Here is a 23,686-nt window from a genome sequence, read left to right as displayed (position 1 = left end):
GGGCTTGGCACGCAACGCCCCGCTACTTCCAGGAATCACGGGAGCCTGACATTTATAAACGCCCGCCTGTTCCACGCCTCGCTGGTTTTCGCACGCTGCGCGTCACAGCTGTCGGCGGCGGCGGCACGCGCGGCTGAGAGCAGCCGCCATTCCTCGCTCCAGCGACGCCTTCCAGCTCTTCTGTGCTCTTCGCGGTACACTTTTCTTGATTCGCACTTTGGTTACGTTGACCACTGCTGCGAAGATGAACCGCCGACTTTCTGTCTCTCCGGCAATATCTTAACGCTGTAGCGTTATGGGCCCCGTGTCGCAGAAAATCCGGTGTCGGCGTCGGTGTCGGCGGCGGTGTCCGGCCACGAAAAGCGTCCCGAACCGCGCCGACTACGCAGGCCCTCCGCGAGGCGCAGCGGCGCTGGTGAACTAATTGAATTTCTCAAAGTAAAATGCGTAAGAAAAATCGTAAAGTACGAATTAACCACAACCTAGGGGCATGACGCGTCGGATTGTAATACGAGAAAGCGAGAAAACATACTTCTGTTATGCGGAAACTCGAACACAAACACCCCTTTTCCAGCATTTCTACAATTCATGCAGTGGTGCGTCCCCGTCGGTGTTGCTTGCAAAAACACCATCCAGATGGCGCTCGCCTCCTCGGCAGCGGCGCGCCGAGGCGAAGGTGCAGAAAAATAAAATAAAGCTGCAGTTGCCGGGAAGCCTGACAAACAGTCAGGGATCTTTGAACGCTATCGCGTTCCACTCTTAAAGGCGAAGCTTAAGCGTCCTTCAAATTTTTTCTACCTCTCCATTTTTCCCAGTACAGGGTAGCCATCCCCGGCTTCTGTAGTGGCTAGCTTCCTGCCTTCCATTTCTTTTATTCTTGTTTCTCCGCAGCATCTTTCTTTCAAGAATTCCACGCTACGCTTTGCGCCCGCGACGTAAGAATTCAATGCAAACTCCGTCCGCAAAACCGCGGTGCATCTGGCCTCCTGTCTACAAGGCGTGATGTTCTCGAGAACTGGATATTAATAGGTGTGTTTCAGGGTGACTTACACAGAAAACGCACTTTTATCAGTCTTAAAGCTGTTCAAATGTTTACTGTGTACAGTTTCTGAGAGATGGTGATGCTGAAAGTCCGCCTCCGTCATGTTCTAAAGGAAGTGCGCGAACATGATTGGCTGACGCACTTATATAAATTCTGTAGAAGTTGGATACCTTCTTAGGTTGTCCCCTACTACGGGTTTGCGGTGTCTGTCCGTCTTTTTTCAATTAGTAGTCATTAGACAAAGTTATAGCTTCTCCGTATACATATCAGCGTTTGCGTAACGCCGGGGTTACTGGAAATGTGTACGGAAGCGACAACGCCAGTAGCGACACCTTGCGACGCAAAGTTTAACCAAATAGCACACACGAAGCTCATAGGCGGTTTTAAAGCACGTGGCCACTCGACAGCCAATCAGAGAGTCAACGTGGCGGATAATGGCGACCGTGCAGCCGCCATTAGCGTCGAGAATGGAGCCCCTGCATAGAGGAAGGAAAATATAGGGCGGAGCATAGCGCAACGCGATTGTCGCCGACGGTGGTGAACCAACACTCGAGAAAAACGTGACATCACGGACGATACGTCAGAGCGCGCGGTAGGTTTTAGTACTCCCGGTTGATTTTTTTTCAATGCCCATTGGAAACCATTTGAAACTCCTGAAATAAACAAAAATAAAACCAAGGGAAAAAAAACCACGAAACACTAATTTTTTTCTTCCTGCATGTGAGCAGCTGCCGGCCGAGCGCGTACCGAATAAAAACTACCGGTAACCAAACGTCTCGGCAAGTCTCGATTTTCCGTGATCTCGACGCAAGAGGTCACGCGTTGGGCCACCACCTACACGAAGCGTTCGCTTGCCAAGGCTGGATGCGTGACGTAATGCTCCTTCCTATATTTTTCTTCCTCCATGAGCCCCTGGCTACAAAACAATATGGCGGACTCGATGACGTCAGTGCGTGCCCCCTATACAAGCAGGCCCTAAAGTTCGGTTGATCCTCCGTATCTTGCTGGAGAAACGCTATCACGGAAGCTATGTCATCGACATGACAGACGTGACAGTGCTGACTCGCACACTGTTCACCGCGAAGAGGTCACCGTATTTAAGACGCAGAGGTGATCGGAGAGCACGGCACACAAAGCGCACATGTACGGTGGAATGAGGCGCGGGAGACGTTTTTTTTTTAATCTTCGTTTTTGAACACTTCACAGCTGTTACTGGTTGTTGACTCGAACGGAATTGGAGCTGTCGGCGTCACGACTATCCAGGAGCAGTTTCAAATACATCTACAAGTTCGAACCGGTAAACGCCGGTTGTTGCCGGCGACGACATTCTCTTGACGTTTGCAGAATGAGATGTGCAAGAGATATAAAGATAATATTCGCAGAAAGTCAGTCCGCGTAGCACGACTTGTTATAAGGCTCATCGAGGATACCGGATGCGTGCGAGCTGAGCAGTGAAAAAAAAAGAAATGAAAAAAAGAGAGATGTGAAGTGTAACGTGTACGTGTTTAAATTGGGTTATGAGAGAACGCCGTGGTGAAGGGGTCCCGATAAACTTTGACCACGCGACATTCCTTAACGTGCACCCAAAGCACAGTACATGCGCCCTCAACCCCTGTAACGCCCAAACACGGTTCCGCATCTTCGAAAACTAAAGCAACTTGTTCGCCTTTGTTTCCGGCCGCAGTGGGTACCTTTGTGAAAAACGAAAGAAATAAAAACAACGAAAGTTTATGTGAGTGAAATCTAATACTAAATTAATGAGTTCTTTGTAATCGGTATCCTAAAATATCAACAACTCAACTTTCGCTCCAGCGTATCAAAACGCTAATATAGGCTATGGGTTAAGCTTGCCGCGCGGAAAAAAAGAGAAAAAAAAATCACATATCAATCTCCGAGCAGCATAAACAGCGATGCGTTGGACATTACAGGCTGTTAACATAACGCTGCTAATATAAGAGTCCGAAAGGTCGTTCGCAGCCACAGAGACGCAGCCAAGACAAACCCGTGCACTGTTCTTTAATTCCGTGCTGATTTTACGACCTCACAGCGCACGCGCCGGATTGCACTCCGCGTAGCTATATAAGAACGACGTGAATGCGGCCGACGTGGCGAAACTGTCAGCGGTGGCTGCGGCGTGTCAGCTACGGGCCGGTTATGAGAGCAAGTTTCGTTCGGTGATGACTCGAGCCACGCGAAATTCTTGGCGTTGGTGATGAAATCGCGCGATGAAGATGACGCTATACGGCAACCTAAGTGTGACAAACTATGCTTTCGCGTTTCTCATAGCGAACCTCACTTGAGAGGCAGTGCGCAGTATACCGTCTGCTTAACGTAATACGCGAAGCAAATCCCTGCATTTCGTAGCACAGACAAAATGACTATTCACGTCTGCACTTTCATAATCCATCCCTGCTGCGTCGAAGTTTTGCGAAGCCTTCGCAACGGATGCTTGTCATAGCGGCGTTTTGTTCTTTGTTTCATTGTTTTAATTGCTGTTGTCGGGACCGACTGTAACCCGCAAAGCCTGCAGAATGCTTTCTCGTGTTTTCGTTTTGACGTCTGATGTCGTCACAATGTTTTTGTAACGCACGAGTTCTTCTTTCTTCCCCACGTCATGCGCAGCCGGAGATAGAAGCATTCGGAATTGTTCGCGGCGCTTAAACAGCTCAACGTGCGTTTGAGCTAACGACCTTTCACGAAGCAAATTTCTTACTGCCCCCCGGGGCACCGCGTTCTTCTTAATTTTTTTTCGCCTTCCGTTTGGTTGTGCATATGAAAGATGCCTATGCCACCCGCGTCAAGGTTTCAAGGCATGGAAAACAAACAGGCCCGCCCGTCTCCGTTCCGACTAACACACGAGGGATAGTCCTCATGCGATGTCCCGAACGCAGATGCTCACCCTGCTATAGTGTCCAAACATGGCGAGCACGACGTCACCAGTGCGTCATACTATCACGCGTAAATTGATTCGCTTTTCGGCGGTGACCGTTTTTCAACCGGATTATTCTCGGTTTGGCGCTCCGAGAAAGACGCGTCTGCCTGTCATGCTGTCAGCGTTTCTCGTTTACGGTGATTCTTCGGCGTTCCAGTACCCCAAGATGGCCGACACGACGACGTCAAGGCAAAGGGGAGGATTGCCACTCATGTTTTCATGGCGGCGCAGGAGTCCATATATAGGTGCCTCGATGTCCTACTCGCCCCCGTACAGGGTGGAGCCACTCTTTGACGGGGCTCTCGTCGCCAAAACCGCCATTGCCATGTCCAGCTCGCGTGTCGAGACATGAACGCTTGCCGCGTTTCGATGGCGCCCCTCGGAGCGGGCACGAAAATGGCGGCGGTTGTCTCCGCCCTGTACGGAGCGGCGGGCGAGGAGGACGTCGAGGCAGTCCCTGCTCTGCGCTCTGCTATGCATAGAGCGTCGCGAGCCCGAGAAACAACGGTGCGAATCGGCATAAAACAAACTCCCGAGCCTCGCGCCTTTTAGGGTATACGCGCCTATAGACGACCGCATACACGGCGCGCCGCCTGTGCACCTTATAAGCGCGAGTCCCAACCACGGTGGCTGGCGCGCTCAAGCGGAAACGCGAGCGCGCGTGCGTTGGCAAACAAAAGGCGACGCCAGTAAAGCCGAGTCGCTCGAAGCTGTATACCTGCACGACCTCTGCATACTGCATCGAGAAGTGCCGAACTTTTTCTTCGAACCGTCGGGCTTCTTTCGCGTCTCGATGCACACGCGTGCCTTTGCACTGCAGCGCCCCCTGCGCAGAGAATGCGTACTTTCCTATGCGAGGCTTCTGTGACTCTCTGAAACCAACCCCTTCACTGTCGTTTATTCCCTCGTCTGTATTCAGAGCACGCAGTGTTCGTACAGTGCGTCGGAAGTGAGACGGCCGTAACTGCCTTCGAGACGACGAGATTGGAGGAAGCCGACCGAGAGCGAGGTTTCGAGTGTATACGCACGCGACACCGACCGTCAACGGGGCTTAGTGAGTTCTCCGACTCACTATCTGCCTGCGCACTATTTTCTGTTTCTTCATCGTCCTCCCTCTTTCCTTTTTCTGCTTTTAGTATTCCTTTCCTTTCTCCGTTCAATTTTATTCAGCACATTCGGTCAGGTGATATCGCCGCATTCTGCCTTTCTCTCTCTCTCTCTCTCTCTCTCTATATATATATATATATATATATATATATATATAAAATCATCAGCAGCCTATATTTATGTCCACTGCAGGACGAAGGCCTCTCCTTGCGATCTCCAATTACCCCTGTCTTGCGCAGCTGATTCGAACTTGCGCCTGAAAATTTCGTAACTTCATCACTTCACCTAGTTTTCGGCCGTCCTCAACTGCGCTTCCCTTCTCTTGATATTCATTCTGTAACTCTCTCTCTCTCTCTCTCTCTCTCTCTCTCTATATATATATATATATATATATATATATATATATATATTTGAAGGGAAAACTCAGATGGTCTGGAGAAACCTGACATTGTCTATCTTTCTATATATGCATCTATATCCATAGTTGTACCATTCATCACTTCGTTTATACCTAGTTTCTTAACTAAGATACCACATTCGGCTTTCGTTTATAATCGAACTTTAGTTCGGGGTTGTCCATCAGCAGCTGCTTGACCAGTCACGATGTAACCGCACACTATCGCAGCCCAGGACTGCGCGCTGAAGACCACGTGACCGTGCTGACTGTCTCTCTTTCTCTACTGACGTATCAGCCCGCCGCGGTGGCGTAGTGGCTATGGCATTGCACTGCTAAGCACGAGGTCGCGGGATCGAATCCAATGCCGTGGCGGCCGCATTTTGACGGAGGCGATAACGCCCGGGTACCGTGCATTGGGTGCACGTTAAACGACCCCTGGTGGTTTAAATACCAAATAACTGCATCGTGGTTTTCATACGTAACAACCCGGAACGTAATTTCATTTACTTACCTTTGTAGAACCTTCCCTTTCCACACTGTAGGGTAGCAAACCGAATTTTCCCTTCTGTCTAACCTACCTCTCTCTCTCCTTATCCCTTTCGTCTCTCTCGACTGCTTACTTACAGTTTTATTTATTTCTTTTTACGTTTTACTGGGGGGTATCATCCCGACACTGCACAGTGGGTTACCAGAGACACTGTAGCAGAGGGCTCCAGATTAATTTTGAGCACCTGGGTTTTTCTTGAGGAGCGCATACATATAAGTACAAAAAGTGTTTTTTTTTTTTTGCATCTCGTCGCCACGGCAATGGGGGGCCACCGAGGTTGAAAAACGAACCGGCGAACTCGTGCCCAAAGCCACAACGACCGATCTGCAGCGGCGGTTGCTTTCACTTTTCGTAAGAGAACCGCCTCGTTGCGGAGGGCATGCATAAACATCGCCTGGTTGTTGTGCGCGCCGTGCCTCGTTTTTTCAGCGTCTCAATGCCTCCGGGAGAGCGCTTGCATGTGGGCCCCTTAGACTCAAAACAAACGCAGCGATCCACAGCAGCCCCGAGCGCTGAAGTCTTTTAGAGATCGCGGAGGTATTTTCGAGCTTGCGGAATTTTCTCCTCTTTTATTATTTTCTTTTTTTCGAGAGAAGGTTTGATTTGTGGAAACACGGAGACCCGAATTATTTCAATCCTGCGAGGAAGGTCGCTACAGGCAGAACGAAATTCAGATACATTAATAGAAAAAGAAGTGTCTCACTCCCGAGGGGATATGATACGATGGGTGTAAGGAAGACAATTAAAAGGAAATGTTAGATGGCGGTTCAACCTTCAGTTGAACAATGTCGATCGAAAACAATGTCTTCCTGAGCAAGTTGGGGGCGAGAGTGGGGCGGTGTCACTGCGCACGGCATTCTACCACGTCACCGTTCACGTGAGGGGAGTAGGAGAAGCGTCAGACTGCTACACTGTTTCTTTCTTTTTCTTGGGGGCGGGGGGGGGGGGGGGCAGCGCTGCTCTCAGGCGCCCGTTCCTGTGTTGAGCGTCGTCGTCCCTCGGTGTAACCTAGCGTACGAGCACAGCGAATGATGAAAGGGCGAACGAGGAGCGCACCTGGGGATGAAAGACAGCGATAGCGAGGACAGCGCGAGCAGTAAAACGGAGGAGGAGAACAAGCGTCCGTGTACCGTGAATTGAGTGCACGGTAAGGAACCCCAGGTGGTCAAAGTTAATCCTGAATCATCCCCCGCAACGGCGTGCCTCGTAATCATATATCGTCGTTCTGGAACCTAAAAACTCAAGATTTTAACTCACTAAGAAAGACATTGGTTTTAAAAATAAGCATATAGCAAAAAATATAAAATAAAGGCACGTTTTCTCTGTATACGACGCATTGCTTGAGAACCGCGCGTCCAATAACAATGGCAAGAGTCAACGGAAAAACGACCGAACTTGCTGAGCTCCAACGTGCGACCTTATCGATGATGCTGCGTGTGCGTGTCAGGAAAAAAAAAAGAAGTAGCAAATAAGAAACGCCAGACATCCTGACAGCGTGTCACCCTTTCGAAACTTAATCGCACGTCATAGCACCGGTGCGAAAAAGAAAGCAAACCACGACGGCAACAAGAAAACCACGAACGTGTGCACAACTAGAGCTTACACTACAAAAAAAAAAAAAATCTAGTCCGGAGGAACGGGCCAATGGTGAAGCCTATTATTGTAAACACGAAGACCTGAGGACTCAACACACCCAATGAGAGCGCGCGGTCGCGCGACGCGGATTGATCACTCGCGCGGGGGCGGGCCTATATCGTGCCTCTATCGACGCTTACCGATTGCTCGGCGCGTGCGTCGAAACTCGCACACTCTTACTAAAGGTCGACTGTAGACAAGCAAGCCTTGCGAAAGCGCTTTAGAGACTCTGCGGCGATGACCGGTTTGAGGAATACGTAATCGAAAAATTATTCCAACTGTATTAGGAAATCGGTGAGCCAGAATAAAATCAAAGTATCCCAGTTTCGTCATAAAGGCGAAGAAATGAATGCGATAGTAACACATTAGAATAGTAAACAATGCGTGAGACTCGTAGCTGTGGCAGTACGAATTGAAGTAAACGCATGCTCAGTAGAAACGACGTGCTGTGCTAGGGGTCCTCTGTTTGAATGCTGCCATCAGCTTATTTATGCTTATTCATCGTCATCAGCATTTATGCTTATTAATTAAAACCAACGTCTTTGTCAGCCACTTTGCCACCGCTTTTCTGTATCGGGTATGTTTCAAAACTCTTTCCTATGCCGATTCCGGAGGTTGTGCGCGGCCGCGCCAATAAAGTTACATCATTTTAAGGTTTTGGCTCAGTTATTGTTGCGCACTTCTAATATACAAGTCTGAGAAGATTTAGGATGAAAGGCATGCGCCATCGGTGTTTTGTTTCGTGACATTTGTTTGTGGACTGCCATTCTCGAAATTCAGAGGAATAATTTTGTCGACAATGTAAGACCTGGTGTGAGCAGCGTTAGTGATAGAATGGTGTGGTAATGTAACCCGCATATACGGCGTGTCATGCAGCGATGGCGTGACATTTAGCGTACATATACCTAAATATATACGGAACCTCACGGCGACGCCAACGGCGACTGCAATGATTCGCTTGGAGAGTCCCTATAATTGCTATCGCAATAGAACAAAAAAAAGCATTCTTACCGTCAGCGGCTTCTTGGTAAGTCAGACAAGACGCAAACACGAACGACAGGAGGCAACACCTCCTTCACGTTTCCGCACCAATTCGCCGTGACGTGATCGATTTCTGCTCGGGCCTACAGTTATCGTTTTGTCGGTAACGGTCCACAGCATTGTATTTTAAAGGAGCCACAGACCGAGCTTGGCAAGTTTGAGAAACTTTTGCGGGTGCCGGAACGGCCTAAACCTAAAAAAGTAATACTTTGGAATCTGTCACGTCACGCTGACGTAACGGCGCCATCCTTTCAGTACGAAATTAAAAAAAAATCCAACTTTGGCCATTGTCTTTTCTTGTAGTCATGAAACTACTACCGGAGCATTAACGAAAATAGACTTCTGAAAGCGTAATTTAAATGCCAGTCTAAGCCGCTTTGTTAATTTCTTTTTTAGGTTGCTTTTGAAAGAGCCTCAATATTACGTGAAGTCAAACCGCTCTTCAACAGCTGTGCTTGTCTGTGAGGCAGTAGGAGCTGTTTATATACCCCATAGATGTATGGACCGATGGTGTAAACTTAATCACAAAGTAATTTTACCGCTTTCATTACAAAGATTGTCTGTGCTGCAAGAATTTTGTAGTACACTAAACGCGCAGTACTGCTGCTGTGTGCGGGGTCAGGAACTTTTCCAGGGAATTTTCAGCGTCAGGCGATTTCCCGCCTATCCCGTTTTCATAAGCTTTATCACCATCCTTCACTTCATGATGATTTCTTTCAGTCGATACCAGTTATCTTTTCACGTCGTGACCTTCCACTTAAAGTCAAACGCGTTAACTGCCAGTCGTCCCATTATGTATATTCGTTCTAACCGTGTGCAATAACTTAATGTTCGGAACGCCATAAATCATAAGACATTGCCACAGAACTCGACATTACTAAGTTTGAAGATCAAATACGCTCACGACTGCCACCTACTCATATAATTATTTTTTTTTTTTTACTTTACAGATTTGTTTTCGCCCGGCGATGTCTGTAGCTGTTTTCTTTTCATTGCGGTGGCCTTGTTATGTTTCTCCTAATATGTCCTAATGTATTCTCTGCAATGGTTGTTTGTGACTCATTCTGTATATTACCTATGTTTTCACTCAATATTATTCTGTGCTTTTTTATTTGTTAGTGCGATGTAACCAATGCCTGTGCTCGGGAATAGAATCCCGCGAATACAGGCTAAATTGCCACGCCACTGGCCGCTCGGCGCACTTAGAGTGTATTTGCGGGCTTCTTTCACGCTTGGAAAAACACTTTTATGTAACACGTATTGAACACCATAACGCTGTACCGGGAGTTACTCGTGTTTCTCTACAATTTTCTCATTGACGCTTTTGATGTAATTATAATATTGAGAAGTTGATTAATTAGTTAAGACTACATATGCGATTAGGCGGAATGAAAAAAGAATCCGAGTATCTCCAAGCGACGGCAAATTTTACCTCGATTCTGTCCAGCTACGTGGAATTTCCATATTTTTTATTAAAGTTTGGCCCCAGTTAAGTGAAACATCGTGTATCTAAACGTACTCTTTCCGGCAACCGATGTTGGGGGGGTAACGGGGTGTTGGCGTCGTAGCTAGTTTACGCCTCGTGGCATTGTTCTGACGATGTTTACAATGTACCTGCAGTGACACACATCGTGAAATCCATGGGCGGAGAAGGAAGATAAGAATAGAGAAGGAGTCACGTGCGTTACTCTGACCCCCCCCCCCCCCCCTCCCCTGTTTTTTTTTTTTTTTTTTTTTTTACAGCGAAGCTGTATATGCCTAGGCTTAAACACTCGTGGTCCGACCACAGAAACCCTCCGGCGGAAATAAACCTATTAAAAACCCATCTAAAACTCGCGTCTCATTCACTTTGTATATGACAAAATTGGCATGGAAGGGTATGAATGTATGGCTAACATGACTAATAGGTCATGACATCAATAACACCACAAGCTCATCGGTTACGTCACGATTAACGATAATAAAATCACGTGTGGTGCTACCCGCATAGGATATGAGCGTTTGAGCCAGGGACAACAAAGAAGGAAAGAATGAAGGAAGGAAGGAAGGAAGAAAGGAAAGAAAGAAAGAAAGAACCATTTGTACGGGGTGCATGGGCGGTGAATTTTTTCTTCTAAGACTGCTATTAAAGTCAGCGAACGGTTCCGCCACAGTTGCCTCTTTCTTGTTCACCAACTCGTCCTGTGTAGTTCTCTCTGGTTTTGTCTCCAGCGTCGTTATGCACTACCGCTTTCACTAGCTATAGGCGCTTATAGCACGACACGACGTCAGACGAAGATGGAACGGCCTTCAGAAGTGTGTATGTGACGGAAGAAGTGCGTGATGACGTCAACGGCCTCGAGACGGCGAGCACGTTTCGCCGAGGAGGCGGCTGACTTGACGCGAGATTGGCAGAGGAAAAAAAAAAAAAGGAAAACAATTGCCGAGCGAAAGGTTTAGGCAAACTTCTTCAGCCGCCAACCTGCAGGTTTCGTTGTGCCATATGGCCGAATGAGTTGCCTCAAAGCGTAGCGAATGTCAAGCGTTCCCACTGCTCCGGGAGTGGCTGATTAATGCGTAGACTTCTACAGCCTGCTCTAATGATCGACACCTGTCTTGACGAAGTTTATAGGAGAAAAACGTAGGGGGAAAAAGTTTACGAAAATTTTTACTCAGGATCTATACTTGCTCCTGCAGCGTAGTTTCTACATACGATCACATTGTTCCTTATTTGGCTGTTGTATTTCCAAGTGTGCGTTTATTACAGTATTGGTAAGGTCAGGCTTAGCGCACACACACACACACACACACACACACACACACACACACACCACACACACACACCACACACACACACACACACACACACACACACACACACACACACACACACACACACACCACACACACACCACACACACACACACACACACACACACACACACACACACACACACACACACACCACACACACACACACACACACACACACCACACACACACACACACACACACACACACACACACACACACACACACACACACACACACACACACACACACACACACACACACACACACACACACACACACACACACACACACACACACACATATATATATATATATATATATATATATATATATATATATATTTCTATCACTTCATAAACAACAGCAACCACAATAAGAAATGTGTGAGTTAGCATGGCGTCCATAGCTGCGGTCACTCCTCTTTGCGATGTTGGGCATACAGTACTCTGTAAAGTGCATCACGACGATTTATTGTACATAAGGCTGGTCCCGCTTGCTTTACTGTTTATCAGATTTTTTCTATTTTTCTTTTCTTTCTTTATAGCATTAACCTGAACGTCTGCGGTTGCTTTATCTCTGCTTGAATGCTACCAATTTCTCAGCACAATATTTCAATTGCTTCTTGAGATCGTCTACAGCTGTTATTTTGATAATGGCCGAAAATACACTAACACCTCACGTGTTTGTAGAGAAATCTCTCATATCAAAGTAATACTCGTGGTGAAGCAGATAATTACCCAACAGCTAGCCGTTCCTAGGTTTTGGGTAATGATTGTGGGCAACGTAGATGCTCGTCGATTCACTGAGATGTATGTGGAAGTTTCCCGAAGAACACGGTCCTTTAATAGTTCCGGTATAAATGAAAATAAACAGAAACGACGGATCCCACGCATATGAGTGAGTCGGAGAAAAGCGAACCTTTCTCAGAACTTTTACTGAAATGTATTCATTGCCGTGCGGCTTACACACTCCTTGCTCAATCCGATCCCTATTCGTACAAAAAAAAAAAAAAAAAGCTTCGCTTCAAAACGAGCGATAGTTGTTATACAGAGAATCAGTAAGGAGGAAGGAACGAGTGAACGCACAAAGACAGACGTGAACGAACGAATCGAAATCTCGCGTTCTGCGGACGTTTTCCAAAGCCCGGGACTACTTTATCGCTCGCAGGAAGGCGAATCGGGGGGGGGGGGGGGGGCGCAGCACGCCCTGCAGTCTCTAATTCCTACGCGCTGCGCCGAATTACCGGCAAGAGGCGCGGAGGGCTCGACCGCGAAGCAAGATGAGGTCGACGCCGTGCGCCCATATGTCGCAATGGAGCTCGGCTCCTGCAGCGGATTAGCAATAAGGCTTTTCCTTCGCCTAACGGCCCGAATCCGGTGGTAATGGCGCCTCCTAGCGTTCTTTATCGTTACTTTCTTCTCGCTATTTTGTGAATGGAGGCTCGTAAGATCGCCGGTCTTCCGCTTCTACGCGGCGGTAAAAACTCATACATGGCCGAGGACCGTTCCCGGTGTCGACACCGGGAACGGTCCTCGGCCATCCAGCGCCGTTGCGCTGGTGCACGCGACAAATGCCGCGTTTAAACATCCACCAGCATAAGTCCGTTGCATATTACGTGAACATTTAATCGCGGATAGCTACGTACGCTGTAAAATAATGTGCACCCTTAAACGTGAATAAGAGTGAAAGTCGGTTTAAATGTAACTTACACCCTTTTTGGGTGTCAAGGTGTGATTTATAGTCCAATTCAAACCTTTTTCGCTTTTAAGGGAGTGCATTATTTTACGGTGTAGAACAGTTGTACATTTAAACTAATCAGGAGCGCTGTCCAGTAGTTATTACTAATAGTAAGTAAGTATAGTACAGTGAATACTATCCAGTAGTTCTCACAAAAGGAAACCGTCGCGGTTTCAGCCCCACGAACGCGACCGGTCCAATTAAGACGCTTGTCGACATTGTGTGACGGCTCGCTGTCCGTGATCTTGCGTTAGGTTGCTATGCATCGTTTAGAACTTTTTGTTAGGGTTAGTGCATTTCTTAACTGTGAGAAGCGGGAATCTTAGCTAGAAAGATATGAACGCGTTTGAGAAAATGTGCATGTGCCCAAAAAGTCGCAGTTTTGCCCGAAAGGCGAAGCATCAACTGCGATAGCAAATTAGCAGAGAGCTATACGAAGTAAGGACAGTGTAATTATCAGCTGTATAAACTTGGACACATTCGCTTACCAACTGAATTAACAAGCATGACGTCAGCTCGCACAAGCAAACATGAATAGATGAAACTCGATGACCGCACACTACCGCTGTTCAGTGCGTCTAGACATGGCGGACGTAAACAGCTGTTCGCAGCTTGTCGTTCAGCACTGTGTGCTGTCTCGTGTGTCTTTCATGTCCGTGTCATTCTGCCTGCGCTAAAACAAACTACAAGAGAACCTATCAACAAGCCCATATAACTGTCCTCATCGCATATGCAGTATTCGGAATTCGGCTGCAGCGAAGTCATCATGTCAATGCAGAGAGACCCTCGCGCTACCCGTGCTTAACGTCAGTTTCTGAAGGAAGGATGTGTGTATATTGCGCGTAATTGCGCATAAGCGGTTCCTGCTCCTAGCAATATTCTTGCACCAACCCGAAAGCTCACGTCGGCCCCAGAAGGAAGCTGTAAATCATCTGTTAGTAAATACTGAACGTGCAATGCAATTTGTGTTGTGAACTTTAATCTTAGCGCCAGCCTGGTTCCTCCATCGCGGCGCGTGTGCTGTAATTAAATATACAATTCCTCTCTGAATATTTCGAAAGGCGTAAGAACCAACACCACAATTTTTAGGAGCTGCAGTCACTTGTGTACGTAGCATCATTGCGTTCTAACAGACATGGGCGTTGTCTACTTTCTCGACCTGTGTCTCGCACAATTAGTATACTGTGAATCTGTCGGAAGAAGCTTAAGTCAGTATGCTGTAGTACGTAGCGCAGCGGCATAGCTCCACGGAAAACAATAAGTACCTTGTTAGGAGTAGGTTTGTTTGTTTAATACAAGTACATGCAGACTGAACACACTTGAGTGGTTGAGTGGCCAGCTGCGGAATTCAACAGTCTCCATTGCTGCTATACCTCAAGGTAACTGCTATAGGTTCCACGTGTGTTTCTCCTATAGCCCATGTATCTGGAAAGGGGAATAATTATGCGTGGTCCCATTGCTGCGTTGGCCTGTGCTTTCTTTTATACATTTTTTTGTTTGCAATAGCTGGCAGCCAACTGATTCCGTACGTCTGTTCATGTTTTTAGCATTTGTGTGCACCTTATGTGCATGTGTTTTTATCATGTTCTGATTGTTGTACTTGCAGTGATGCAAGCATCTTCTTTTTTTAATATATTGCCCCGCAGTCATTTATTCAACTTTGTGTTGAAATGTACAAATGTGGCCGCCCAGTAATGGCCAAGATAGCCAGCAGCATTGGCAAAAAATATGATGCAGATCCAATGCACTTCCTTGAATCGACATGAGGCGAAGCTTTCACGCAACGGCCAATTAAATTCTATAAAACTAATTGCAATGTGTACATTTGTCCTTATTTCATCCGATGCAACACGTACCCATATGCGTGTTTGCTTGTGCGTCGCACAGGTCACATAATGTAATGTATACATAGCTCGGTTCACTCAATTAGTTACAGTGTTGGAGGCTTGTTGAGCCAACATTTATATAGACAAGAAGTATCTATAAACGTTGTGTTGAGCGACCGACGCCACTTCCCAAAACAACCGCGAAATAGCTCTCGGCGCAATTTCGACTGAAAATCGCAGCGATCGCTACGACGTTGCGACCAATCGGTTGGTCGCAGCCGAAAATCGCGGTGTCGGCACTGCGACTGCGATTTTAGTCGCACGCGACGGAAATCGCTCTTCCGGCGCGATGAAAATCGCGTCATGTGAAACAGCCTTATCGCTTCAACCGAAACTTAGCGACGAAAGCACAGCGCATACAAACCTAGGAGCCGTGTTGCAGATCGCTTTCAAGATACGGTGCGTGCGACCGCCCGCTGCGGCGCAAAGTACAAGTACGCAGTTGCTCGCAGAGCAGAAGCCGCAACCCCCTCACTCCCGCGCTGCCTTCCCGCTTTCCTCCTTTCGCCTGCGAGATTCCAGTTTCGCTTGCGCCCTGTCGCAAGATACGCATTTGGTGCCGCAGTACGACATCGCCCCCCCCCCCCCCTCTCCCATCCCTCCACGGCCTTTCGCGCCACGGAAGACGTCGCATTTGCTCTCCGCCGTGCGTTCGCTCCCCGTGAAAGTGCGCGTCCCTCGCGTGTTTTCACGCGCGCATACAACATACAGCGCTCGGCGGCGGTTTTATCGCCTTTGGACTTTATACGGAACCTCACGGCGACGCCGACGGCAGAGATCCGCTTGGAGTGTCCATATAATTGCTATCGCAATAAAATTAATTTCGACGGGTACAGTGGTTCTTAATAAGAGGTGCCGGCCAATCTTATTTGCGAAGATAATATTAAGCCAAGCGACATGTCAATGAATAACAATACTTAGAAAAAAAAGAATGAACCAAGAATTAGGTTTATAGATGCCCGAAACTTGTTGCTGTGATCGCTTTTCGCGCTTTCGGAGAGCTCCTGAGGTTGAGCTCACCCGAAGAAATATGCGGTGAAAAATGATTTACTTGTCAAGCGACAAGCAAACTCCGAACGCGCGTTCTCTAACTGTAGCCACGTAGCGTATGACTGGGTTCCACGAATGCATTCTCGGCAATGCCAGAAACTTGCGAAACTGCGAACGAATCGTGCTGGCCAAAGCTGACACAAAATTTTGAACTGTTCGTCACCGCTAGCAGACGACGCACTTTTTTTTTTCTTCTTGTCCCTGGCCCTCGACAGACAGCCGTGACGCGCACGCGAGACCTCACGAGACTTAATAACAAAAGGCACAACAAAAAACAACGGAGACACAGAGACCAAACCAAAGCGAACCATAAATACCACCGGTTGCGAGGGGCCGGCGAAACACTGTGGTGGCACGTGACGCATGCAGCAGATCGGCAGCAAATGCCCGTAGCAGACGACAGCTGGTCCCGAAGGTGTGACAATCGCCCGTTCCGCTCCGTCTGCTCCCGCGTTGTCGGGCAGACGACGAGAACGCGCGGGAACAGCGCGCGTAGCAGACGACAGTTATACGCTCGTATCCTAACCCGGGAAAGGGGGGGGGGATGCAGTAAGCACACAAAAGCGTGACGGCGACAAAAGCTAACACAATAAAAGACAATGAAAACACAAAGGGCGATGATGACGCACGCGGTCGTTCAAGTGTGGCGACGCCGAAACTTGAAGCGTGCAAGAGTTTCTGCTTGTGTGTGTTTAGCGCCGCGGCGGCGAAACTCCTCCTCGCACGCCTGAGAGCTACTGCGCCAATAAGAAAGCAGCAGCGGTCCAAGCAGCAGAATCGCATATCGCGGACAACAGATGGGCTCAGAAATTGACGGCAGAAAAGAAGACGTAAACGGTGTTCTATAGCGCGCATTCGAAAGCTGCGCGAACGACGCGACAAGATCCGCGACGTGGGATAACGCGGAAACTTTATTTGAAAATTTTTCTTAAACTCCATAGGGTAGCAGCGCGCGGCAGTTCAAAAAATAAATAAAGGTAAAAAAAAACGAAAACAGAAAACAAAAACGTGTGGCTTGAAATTCCGTCTCGAACATCTGCTCGTTTCTACTCGTATAGTAGCAGATTCGTGACGCACGGACCCACCTATAACATAACCGCACCAAGCCAGTTAAGGTCATACATACTTTTTTTGTTGTTGTTGTAAACTTTGCAGTGCCAACGAATGACCTCCTCTAAGGCGACTCTTAACGTATGCTATAATGCTCGCAGTGGCATTTTATCAGTCTACTGTGGGCAACAGGGACCTTGCAGCGCTCTTGGCAACTGGAACCGAACTCTGCATTAGCTGAAATGTAGAAAAATAAAACAACGGTGCGTTATACTGTATACTGCAATTGAAATGAAATGGAAGGTACAATAAACCTCTCTTGATCTTACTGGCGAGTAGAATTTTGTGAGTTTTTTTCTCATTTTCTCTTCATCTTGCGACGCGCCTTCTTAAAATGACTCACTTGACACTGTGCCCATGAGTCACCTTGATATCTGGCTCTTGATGATGGAATCATTTTTCTCCCTTATGGGTAAAGAAACACGACATATGTGACGTGTGCAAGAACGTTGGCAGAGAATATATTTTCGCCAAAATCTCGTCATCATTAAAGCTTCCATTTGGCACATGCAACTGCGCACATTTTGCCCTCGCCACTAATCGGTCGATTTCTTGCTTGAATACTGTATATAGACGAAGAGTCATGCTATTCGAACTCGAGTTAAGCATCTCTATATCTACAGCGGGGTTTCAGAGAAGAGCGCTTGTTGACTTAAAATATTTATTTGCAAATACCAGTACCTCAGTATTTAATATATTACATATCCTTGGCCTCAACTACAAAGGTCACACGGCTACGGATGATTGTGTGTCCAGTAAATCTAAGTTAGTTTTATATCATTATGCTGTCAGCTTGCGTTCGTCGACTAAACTGTAAAACTACGAATTTCTCTGCGTGTTCTCGGACAATTTCCACAATTTGTTTAAATTTATTTATGAAACTGCACATGGATATGCATGTTTATGCAAGCTCACCTACTATTACTGGTAGCTTCCCGTACTCGATCGTGTGTAGAACTTTGTGCGTATTCATGTCCTTTGTCCGTATTCAGAGCCTTTTCTGGCGCATTTTGTTTTCCGTGCAACGAGCCGTAGCCAGTGCAACCTAAAGGCGCCAACTTCTCCTTTAAATCATTTCAGTCAAGCAAAAATAATAAAAAGACGTTTGTCTAGTGAAACCAAATTAAGGAAAAGCTTAAGTGAGGGAGCGGTACTGAGTTTTATATGAAAAAACACTAGGTGAAATTCTGGCGCTTGTATCTGCGTGCGGCGCCATGTTCGGACCGGATGAAAACGTCTGGAGCGTACATGGATTTTTTTTCCACGTTCTTCGGCAGGCTTCGAATGGTTTTGTAGATTCTCGTATTTTCTTTTTATCGCAAATTTGTTGTATAACAATAATTCATCTCATTTAGTTCCTAATATCGACCGTTGGAAGGATTTTCAGAACATTAAACGGCCGACAATATTGGCTGAGACTACCAAAAATTCCTACGCGCGGTGCGCGTTACTAAACAAAAATCATCTAGATTTAACGACAGCCATAACTGAGAGAGATAGAGAAATAAAAGATAGAGTGGAGGCTTGAAGCTCAATCAGAAGAACGACTGGTTGGCTGCCGTACAAGGGGAAGGGAAAAGGGGAATTGAAAGAAGAGAGGGAAGGCAGGACGGCTGCGAATGTGTGTGTGCTTGCGCAGACACATTTGCACGCCGTCAAAGGCGCTTGCACAAACAAGTCGTTTTTCAAAAAAGAACAATACTGCATTCACTGCCTTCTGGGCTGATGATCGGTAGGGAGGATGTTTCAGTATAGCGTCTATACGGTCAGCGTACGATCATCTATCTAGTCGCCGCAATGGAGGCTCGAGAGTATCGTGATTTCTTTACGGTTTGAAAATTACTCAACAAAATGAACAACACGCGAACGTAAGACACATCGGTGCTTATCTGGCTCTCCTGCGAGGAAACCGAGCCACGAAGAACGCTAATAATAAACTGAGCCACGCTTTATAGCTAAGCGATTGCTACCGTATCAAAGGGATACAATGAGGATAGAACGATTCGGAGATATGGAGGTATTGTGATAGCGCTCCCATTTCATCACGCCGCAATTAAACGTGGAACGTCGAGCAGCTTGCAAGACTTATCAGTGCTACCGTAAGCCAACTTGACTTTTGCATTGACTTTGTTTTAGTGACTCGATGATATCACTGGTCACTGTTGTTCCTTCGTTGCTATGGTGACCTTCTGTGCAGCTGCAATCAAGACAGGCAAACAGCTTCCATGATGATGATAATGATATGAGCATCCCCTTTTGTTTATGTTTCCCTGTCCTTATAACCTAACGCCTCGGTAAACCATTTTGCTTCCACACATGTCGCTGGATGGACACTCAGACATTCTGACACAGTATGTTCAATAGTTAATATACCATTCCTGAACGCTATGCTCGAGTAACGTTTATGTGAAAGTTTTCTCCTGTGACTAAGCGTTCTCAAAGGTCGTAATCTGAGTTCAAACAGTGGGGCAATGCCATTTGAATTATCATAAGACGCCTCCTTTGCGATTTTTTTTTCTCCCTTTGCTGTGTGATATTGCACCATAGCTTACTTCTTTGCCATTGATCTTGTACAATATACTATTTCTGCATTTCTGCCTTTACATATAAGAAGAACATTTTCTCTAGTGCTGTTCTCCACTTTGATTATTATTATTTCCAATGGCATCCCATTTGCAACGGGGCGGCTACTAATAGTCACCAAGCCTTCTTGATCTATTACAGATTTTCATCTCACTTCCCATCCCAATTCTCTCTTTCTCTCGCACACATCTATCTCAGTCTAGAATTTTGCCTTTCCCTCGTTGATCTTTTTTTCTTCTTCTCCGTATTAAAAGTGCTATGCCAATACTCTGCAGTGACCTATGACTGCAACAACTCCAGTTCTATCGACCTCTTCTCTGCTTTTCTTTTTTTCGCCAATACTCTAAACTTATCTTATTTATCTCAACTGCTGACGACTTAACGCTTCCATCCGACTTTTAATTCCAGGGCTTCTGGAAAGTGGACGCTACCTACGGGTCTCGCGAGCTGAATAAATTCACATTCTATTACGAAGTGCTCAGTCGACTACGGACTTTTGCTGCAGCAGACACGTATGCCTCATACTGCTGCGAATGTTTGCTACGGTATGTTGTTGTCCTTAAGCAGTCAGCTAGGGACTCAAATAGCAATGCACTGTCCTTTGCGTTTTGTGACAGATTTTCTCTCCCGATTTCTTCCTTGCTGTGTTCGTGAAGCTCCATGGTCTTTCATTTCTTTTTTTTTTCAATACTCTGCATCCAACTTACCGTCTCTGTTTCTGTCGCTTCATTATTATGATTCCGGGTTGTCCATTTGGACTTTCAGTTGCCCAGTACTTGGGCTGCCAAGTTTCTGGGCAGTGTCCTCCATTCAGCTTTCGCGCTTTTGAGGTTAACGTCCAGGTTGTAACGCTATCGCATCATCATAAATGTGATGAATGGCCCTTGGGGCTGTGGGAATTCAAAGAAAGACGACAGCGCAGGTCCTGTCGTCTTTCTTGTCCGGGTCAATTCAGCGCTATGACTTCCATTACTGCAACGAACCGACTAGCTCAAAAATCTGTACTCCTAAATTTAGAAGAATTTGACAGAAGCTTTTATCACCATGCTAATTCAAAGTGTGGTAGACGAAGAAAATGAAAAGTCCGCGAAGTCACAGTACTACAACCATTCCATGATTCTGTAAGGATGGTGAAAACCATTTCAACGTTAAAGCAGACACGTCTGAGAGAGACCATGTGTCGAGAAACACATGTATGTTCATCCATGGCTTAGAATTAGTGTTTTACGTATTATGTACACTGATAAACCATAGCGTTAAAACTGATGACTTTCCGCGCCTCGTCCCCTCTACCGAAATGCTTTTTGAATACTGACCTTCTACGAATAACTGCAGATTGTCACAAATATATTCCGCGCACTTTCTAAACATTTATAATTCCCAGAGTTCCAGGAAATCACTGAGGTATTTGCTAGCCAGCATTGACGATAAAGTCGTGCGCAGGACCCGGAACAATAGCCGACTATCGTCAGAGAGTTCGGCGTTTCCGATACTTGTTTAGCTTTTATAAATTATGAAATTATTTCAGCGACAAGCGCCTCATCGTTCTTTTTAAATCTCTTTTGAGGGGTTATAGAGCACCATCTCCACTGTTGGCACGCTTTGTTTGGCACCTGAATTCGCAAATTATGCACCGAAATCCCCGAGTAAGGGCGAAAAAGTTTCCTCTAAAGATGATAATAAAATATTAGTTTCTCCGTTTGCTTTTCCTTCACCAGGAACAGCGGCGACTTAACACTTTATTCATTCTGGATATGAAATCCGTTGCGTGTGGAATTATACAGAAGTGGTTTACTCAAATCCTTGTCATCCGCTTGACCAGAAATTATCTGGACCTCTCTTTTTATTCCCCCTGTCCCTTACCCCTAGTGCAGGGTAGCAAATCGGACGCTCTTCTGGTTGACCTCCCTGCCTTTCCACTCCTTGCTCTCTCTCTCTCTCTCTGCGTGTGTTGTCATAGACGGAGTAAAAGCAACCTTGCAGTTTGTTTCGGATTCATTGAGATTGCGTGAAAATCAAGGATGCAGCACCAACATGACAATGTACAACACGTAGTCCCATCTTCATGTCTGCGTTTAAGCAACCGAAATGCAGTTTGTACCAAAGCGAAGACGAGGAGATAGTTACTTGTTCCACGGACGTGGAGATGCAGCTCTTGGCATCTAACCGCGCGGTATTTATATTTAAAAAAATGTTTTGGAGTTCGTAACATACCACTAGAAAATAAAAATCAGCTTGAAGAGCAATTGTGTCCTATAGCTGTATTCGGGTCCCTGGAGGATGTGTATGTGTGTGTGCGTTTAAGCAACCGCGTAATGACCGATCGTCCTCCGGCATGTTGAAGCATCACCTACGTATGTTGGTAACGAACTACACGCAAATCCTATCATATAGTGGAGAACGTATGACAGAGAGATACCAGAGGGCACGCAAACAGCAAATCTATAAACAAAATCTTATATGGCGCATAAATAGGCTCACGTGAACCCACAGGTTTCATGTGTGTTCAAATACGATATTGTTGGATATGCCCCGACGCATATTGGCCATATGAGATTTTTGAAAAGGGAATGACCGTTATTTTTCAGGAAAGCCTACCAAAGCGTGCCGGATCATCAGCTCGGCGATATTCCTGTAAATTGCAAACAAGTTGTCCAGAAAAACAAAAGATAAATGTAAGACACTCGTTTTCGCAGCACGGAATAGAAGTTGAATGCCTCTCGCATCGGAGTTGCTCAAACCGCACTTACTGCGAAAAGGTACAGAGTTAAAAACTCATCGCTGTCTCTGGTTGTTTGACGCAGGCTCAGTAACGCATACCACGAGCCTGCTAGCGAAGTTCGCGCCCTCAGCTGCGCGACCCGAACGACTCATTTCAAGGATTTCTGTTTCATTCTTTTGTTCATCTGCCGACGGTCGCAGAACTCTCCCTTCACGTCATAACCATAACCGACCAAAGTGCTCGAACGCGCAAACGTCAGCGAACCAAACACGCACGAGCTAAAGAAAAAGAAAAAAAAAAGAATGTGAACCCTAAACGAAACAAAAAGGTGCGCGAAGAGAACACTTACGAAGCGAAGTCAGGAGCGGAAGTTTCACGCCGGAATCCAAAGATGAGAGCCGGTGAGCACAGGTGTCACGCAGAGTACGGCACCAGAGATACCGTTCGCCGGCGCACCCTCGGTTTAATCCTGTCAGACGCACGAACAAAAGAAACGGCACTGACGGGTATCACAGCCACGGGTCCACAGAACGTCAGGGAACCGTTTGGAAAATTGAAGAGGGCGGGGCGGTGCTCCTACGATGCTGCCGCAGCGGAGCGCCGGTTCCTGTCTCACGGCTTTCTTCCTCCGAGGGATCGCTGAACTGCCGGCTGCGCGCCGTTAACGCTACCGGCTCCGAAGCCGAATGGGAGCAAAAGCACACACACGCACGCACAAAGGCGCCTCCCAGCTGAAAACGTCGAGCGCGCCGTGAACCGCGCCGAAGGGCGATCGACTCTCTCTGCAAGCGCGTCGCCGTGTGACTGAAACATGGAGGCGAAGCGGCGCGCAGGAACACGTGGAGTGCGTGGCGCCCCCGACGCCATCGGTGACGTCGCGCGACGCCTGGGCCAATCGCGAGCGGCCGTTTTCTCCACCTCTCGCGCTCCGTACCCTGCCCCGTATAAAAGTCTGTTCCTGCGGCGGTGCCCGGCGAGCGCTGTCTGTCGTCTGCTGGCTAGCAGACGGAGTGCGCGCGTTTGCAGGGCTTGCGCCGTGAGGGCGTTGAGTGATGCTTGGGAGCCTACTTATGCAACGCTTGCATGCAGGCTCCCTACTTGTGG

The 23,686-nt window shown here is 47.1% G+C and overlaps 1 protein-coding gene across 1 annotated transcript in view; it reads right to left on the bottom strand.

The window, feature by feature from the left end:
- LOC119458238 (uncharacterized) overlaps positions 1 to 23,389 on the bottom strand; it is a 79,718-nt gene extending 56,329 nt beyond the window's left edge. The window contains exon 1 of the mRNA XM_049670883.1: positions 22,932 to 23,389. The gene's annotated coding sequence lies outside the window, so the exon portion shown is untranslated. The remainder of the gene's footprint in view (positions 1 to 22,931) is intronic.
- Between the last annotated feature and the right edge of the window lie 297 nt (positions 23,390 to 23,686).

This window comes from Dermacentor silvarum, chromosome 7 (genome assembly GCF_013339745.2).
Source record: "Dermacentor silvarum isolate Dsil-2018 chromosome 7, BIME_Dsil_1.4, whole genome shotgun sequence".
Lineage (NCBI taxonomy): Eukaryota > Metazoa > Arthropoda > Arachnida > Ixodida > Ixodidae > Dermacentor > Dermacentor silvarum.
The sequence above is the reverse complement of the archived record's forward strand: the minus strand, read 5'-3'. Positions and strand labels throughout refer to the sequence as shown.